A 6,000-nucleotide genomic window follows, 5' to 3' on the forward strand; every position below is an offset into this window, starting at 1 on the left:
GATAAAGTTGCAACAGTTGATGGAGAGTCAATGGAGGACGTCTCGCGTAGCAAGGTCGGTCGAGGTCTTGACCAGCCTCAGTTCGATTTAAATGGTGAGCTTCCGGTACGGTGGATCAGGGACCAAGGAAGCGGCCTATGAGTGAAACGCTAGGTGACCTGTGAAGGATCCTAGAGGGTGCTAACCATACGGTGCTCGGGCTCTGGGTCACCAAAGATACCCACACGTGCGTCGTGAAAGATATTGGAACAAGGAGTAAGAGTTGTTTTCTGAATTCGGGCATAGATTTGGTTGATTGGCCTTGCTGGTCCTCAAAACGGCGGATGAGTCCATGGCTCTTTTATATGGACCTGTTGGTTGATCTTGCTGATCTTCAATGTGAAAATATCTCATTTTATTGATTAAAAATTGGGAGTAATAATGAGAAAAAGGCACCTACTTCATGAGGGGAGATCCCCACACAGAGGTGTTAAAATTCAGTTTTTTAATTCTTTTCTTTGGTCCTTAGTCCACTCTTCATTGTATGTGAGCATTTACTCATTTTTGGAGGGTTTTCCTTTTATTCTTTAATTTATCTCCTCCCTACACTTGGATTGATCCAATTGGCCCATAGGAACCTTAATTGGACCATAATCCAAATTTTTTTGAAAATCTGGACCCTTAGGCTAAGGTCCTTTATACCTATTTTCAATTAATTCCAATTGCACATTGGAAAGTTCTATTTTGAATTTCGGTTTCAGGGGAAACCATTTTAGACACTAGGAGGATTTTTATATCCAAAAATACCTCAATTTTGAATTACCTCCCTCTCGACATTTTCTCTCTCCAGGCCAAAACAAGGTAAAACAAGATCTTTCTTTTATTTCAGAGAGGGGAATAATTATAAGATCAGAAGGGAAGGTTCTTACACCTGCATACCTCAAAAGCTGGAGGGAGAAATCTTACATCCTACCCCACTTAAAAACACGAGATGTCCTCATCTTGCAAACTAGAGGACAACTCTTTCCCTTAAGATCTAACTGATTCTGGGGTTCCTTTTAGTCTGGTGAATCCAACAGAATTCTAGGATAAAGATCCCTCATATAGAACTCATCATCAGATAGCAATTCATTCAGATCAAATCATTCATATCCTTAACACAATAATGGTTCATTAAACCGAAATTTCTATCCTCCATGATGGGAATTTCAATTATACAGATTTTTAATTTGTCATTCCTTAACTTGACCCACTGGGTCAAGTGTTAATAGTAGCAATCTGTCAGCATAATGCACCAGTCTCATAGTGATTTGCTGAAGTCATTATTGTCATTCCAGTTACGAATATCATCACACAGGGACTCGTCCCATTCATCCTCATTGTGGTTTTGCTCAGCTTATCGCTTTTCAATCTAAAATTCAGGAGTCATCATTTTTCAATCAGAATCCAGATCAACTCATCAGTTCTCAACCAGAGTTTTAAAATCATATCAACCACATTCGAATGCATCATCTGGATATCATTTTTGCTTATAATTTCAAGGTCTTAGATTTACTCGTATATACTGCCAGTAAAGAGTTGCAGTTATACCCTCGGTATATACGGGTAGTCATGGTCCTTGGAATAATAAGGTAAATACTATCATGTCTAGACCTCAAGCAAGTCAAGGATTCCATGTAATTACGGTACTTCCATTTGAAGACCCAATTACTAATTTATGAATTTAAGTCTGAATATCAATTTGTATGAATTTCATCACACATTTTCAACTTTTTACTATTACTTCATAAATTTTTGACATTTTTGGCTTCTCGGTTGATCCACTTTAGCCAATTCGCTCTGATACCAGCTGAAAGATCCCTGTCCCCTCCGTGCATTTTTGGCGTTTTACTATTACTTCATAATTTTTTTGACATTTTTGGCTTCTCGGTTGATCCACTTTAGCCAATTCGCTCTGATATCAGCTGAAAGATTCCTGTTCCCTCCGTGCAACGAATTCTGGGGTGCTAGCAACAGAAGTAGCACTTCTTGCGCAGGGAAGGGTCCCTCACTCGGGGCCTCGCCCACGTATATCCGGACAAGAGATTAATCCCTCGATTCTTCCAAAATCGAACCCGAAAAACTTCCCTCGCCCGGAAAGCACGAATGATTCCTCCAGGATATTTTTACTCTAGCGTAGTCAAGAGTCTTAACTAACTGAACTGATTTGACCGAACCCGTAAGTCCCATAGTCAGATCAAGGAAAAGACTTGCACTTGGATCATAGAGACCAACGCTTTTTTCCTCATTGGGAGGCACATCCATTGATTCTTTTCCATAGAACAATTTTTATTCGGGATTTACTTCATCTATCGTACCATAACAGACTTGTTCACGTATGAATATGCATGGATATCACTGATATTAATTATTAAAATTGATTTTCATGCATAGAAAGATGCATAAAGGAATTTTTTTAATTACAAAAGTGTTATTCTTATTAAAATTGATTTCTATGAATAGAAAGATGCATAAAGGAAACTTTTTTTAATCACAAAATTGTTATTCTTATTAAAATTGATTTCTATGCATAGAAAGATGCATAAAAGATTTTTTTTATTACAAAAGTGTTATTCTTATTAAAATTGATTTCTATGCATAGAAAGATATATAAAAGAATTTTTTATTACAAAAGTGTTATTCTTATTAAATTTGATTTTTATGCATAGAAAGATGCATAAAGGAAAAAAAATTAATTATAAAAGTTTTATTCTTATTAAATTTGATTTTTATGCATAGAAAAATGCATAAAGGAAAATTTTTAATTATAAAAGCGTTATTCTTATAAAAATTAAATTTTATGCATAAATAGATGCATAAGAAATTCTTTTTATTTTAAAAGTGCTATTCCTATTAAATTTGATTCTATGCATAAATAGATGCATTAAAGGATTTTTATTTTATATAAAAGTGTTATTCCCATTGAAGTTGATTTTTATGCATAAAGAAATTTTATATCAAAATCAGAATTCTCTTAAATTTTATAAATTCTATGAGTATTTGATAAATGAATAATTAAATACTCTAAGAGAGAAATTTCTATCATTTTATATTCACATGGATTGTAAGAAGAAAATTCAAGAAATCTAACGTAGATGCGAGTGGATGAGATTTGATGAGGATAAATGAGGAAAGACGTGATGAGATGAAAATGATGTGATTGGATGAGAATGGGAATACATATGAAATGGATGTGGATAAAATAATGTGGATTGATGTGGAACAATGTGGAAAGACGAGAGTTCGTTATAGACACTATATTTATGACCTGTTTTTAAATGTCTGTTTTATGTCAAGAATGCTTGGGAAGCATTTTGATCATCTTGTGAATAAGGTCGTGGAGACCTAACTGATAAAGTTGCAACAGTTGACGGAGAGTCAATGGAGGACGTCTCGTGTAGCAAGGTCGGTCCAGGTCTTGACCAGCCTCAGTTCGATTTATGCTTGGGAAGCATTTTGATCATCTTGTGAATAAGGTCGTGGAGACCTAACTGATAAAGTTGCAACAGTTGACGGAGAGTCAATGGAGGACGTCTCGCGTAGCAAGGTCGGTTGAGGTCTTGACCAGCCTCAGTTTGATTTAAATGGTGAGCTTCCGGTACGGTAGATCAGGGACCAAGGAAGCGGCCTATGAGTGAAACGCTAGGTGACCTGCGAAGGATCCTAGAGGGTGCTAACCATAAGGTGCTCGGGCTCTAGGTCACCAAAGATACCCACACGTGCGTCGTGAACGATATTGGAACAAGGAGTAAGAGTTGTTTTCTGAATTCGGGCATACTTCTTACTATTAGTTCATAAATTTTTGATATTTTTGGCTTCTCGGTTGATCCACTTTAGCCAATTCGCTCTGATACCAGCTGAAAGATCCCTGTCCCCTCCGTGCATTTTTGGCGTTTTACTATTACTTCATAATTTTTTTGACATTTTTGGCTTCTCGGTTGATCCACTTTAGCCAATTCGCTCTGATATCAGCTGAAAGATTCCTGTCCCCTCCGTGCAACGAATTCTGGGGTGCTAGCAACAGAAGTAGCACTTCTTGCGCGGGGAAGGGTCCCTCACTCGGGGCCTCGCCCACGTATATCCGGACAAGAGATTAATCCCTCGATTCTTCCAAAATCGAACCCAAAAAAACTTCCCTCGCCCGGAAAGCACGAATGATTCCTCCAGGATATTTTTACTCTAGCGTAGTCAAGAGTCTTAACTAACTGAACTGATTTGACCGAACCCGTAAGTCCCATAGTCAGATCAAGGAAAAGACTTGCACTTGGATCATAGAGACCAACGCTTTTTTCCTCATTGGGAGGCACATCCATTGATTCTTTTCCATAGAACAATTTTTATTCGGGATTTACTTCATCTATCGTACCATACCAGACTTGTTCACGTATGAATATGCATGGATATCACTGATATTAATTATTAAAATTGATTTTTATGCATAGAAAGATGCATAAAGGAATTTTTTTAATTACAAAAGTGTTATTCTTATTAAAATTGATTTCTATGAATAGAAAGATGCATAAAGGAAACTTTTTTTAATTACAAAATTGTTATTCTTATTAAAATTGATTTCTATGCATAGAAAGATGCATAAAAGATTTTTTTTATTACAAAAGTGTTATTGTTATTAAAATTGATTTCTATGCATAGAAAGATATATAAAGGAATTTTTTAAGTACAAAAGTGTTATTCTTATTAAATTTTATTTTTATGCATAGAAAGATGCATAAAGGAAAAAAAAATTAATTATGAAAGTTTTATTCTTATTAAATTTGATTTTTATGCATAGAAAGATGCATAAAGGAAATTTTTTAATTATAAAAGCGTTATTCTTATAAAAATTAAATTTTATGCATAAATAGATGCATAAAGAAATTCTTTTTATTTTAAAAGTGCTATTCCTATTAAATTTGATTCTATGCATAAATAGATGCATTAAAGGATTTTTATTTTATATAAAAGTGTTATTCCCATTGAAGTTGATTTTTATGCATAAATAGATGCATAAAGAAATTTTATATCAAAATTAGAATTCTCTTAAATTTTTTAAATTCTATGAGTATTTGATAAATGAATAATCAAATACTCTAAGAGAGAAATTTCTATCGTTTTATATTCACACGGATTGTAAGAAGAAAATTCAAGAAATCTAACGTAGATGCGAGTGGATGAGATTTGATGAGGATAAATGAGGAAAGATGTGATAAGATGAAAATGATGTGATTGGATGAGAATGAGAATACATATGAAATGGATGTGGATTAAATAATGTGGATTGATGTGGAACAATGTGGAAAGACGAGAGTTCGTTATAGACACTATATTTATGACCTGTTTTTAAATGACTGTTTTATGTCAAGAATGCTGGGGAAGCATTTTGATCATCTTGTGAATAAGGTCGTGGAGACCTAACTGATAAAGTTGCAATAGTTGATGGAGAGTCAATGGAGGACGTCTCGCGTAGCAAGGTCGGTCGAGGTCTTGACCAGCCTCAGTTCGATTTAAATGGTGAGCTTCCGGTACGGTGGATCAGGGACCAAGGAAGCGGCCTATGAGTGAAACGCTAGGTGACCTGCGCGACGGATCCTAGAGGGTGCTGACCATACGGTGCTCGGGCTCTGGGTCACCAAAGATACCCACACGTGCGTCGTGAGAGATATTGGAACAAGAAGTAAGAGTTGTTTTCTGAATTCGGGCATGGATTTGGTTGATTGACCTTGCTCGTCCTCAACGAGACGGATGAGTCCATGGCTCTTTTATATGGATCTGTTGGTTGATCTTGCTGATCTTCAATGTGAAAATATCTCATTTTATTGATTAAAAATTGGGAGTAATAATGAGAAAAAGGCACCTACTTCATGAGGGGAGATCCCCACACAGAGGTGTTAAAATTCAGTTTTTTAATTCTTTTCTTTGGTCCTTAGTCCACTCTTCATTGTATGTGAGCATTTACTCATTTTTGGAGGGTTTTCCTTTTATTCT

The sequence above is a fragment of the Cibotium barometz genome, chromosome 30, assembly GCF_041138505.1.
Source record: "Cibotium barometz isolate CiBa-2024 chromosome 30, ASM4113850v1, whole genome shotgun sequence".
Classification (NCBI taxonomy): domain Eukaryota; kingdom Viridiplantae; phylum Streptophyta; class Polypodiopsida; order Cyatheales; family Cibotiaceae; genus Cibotium; species Cibotium barometz.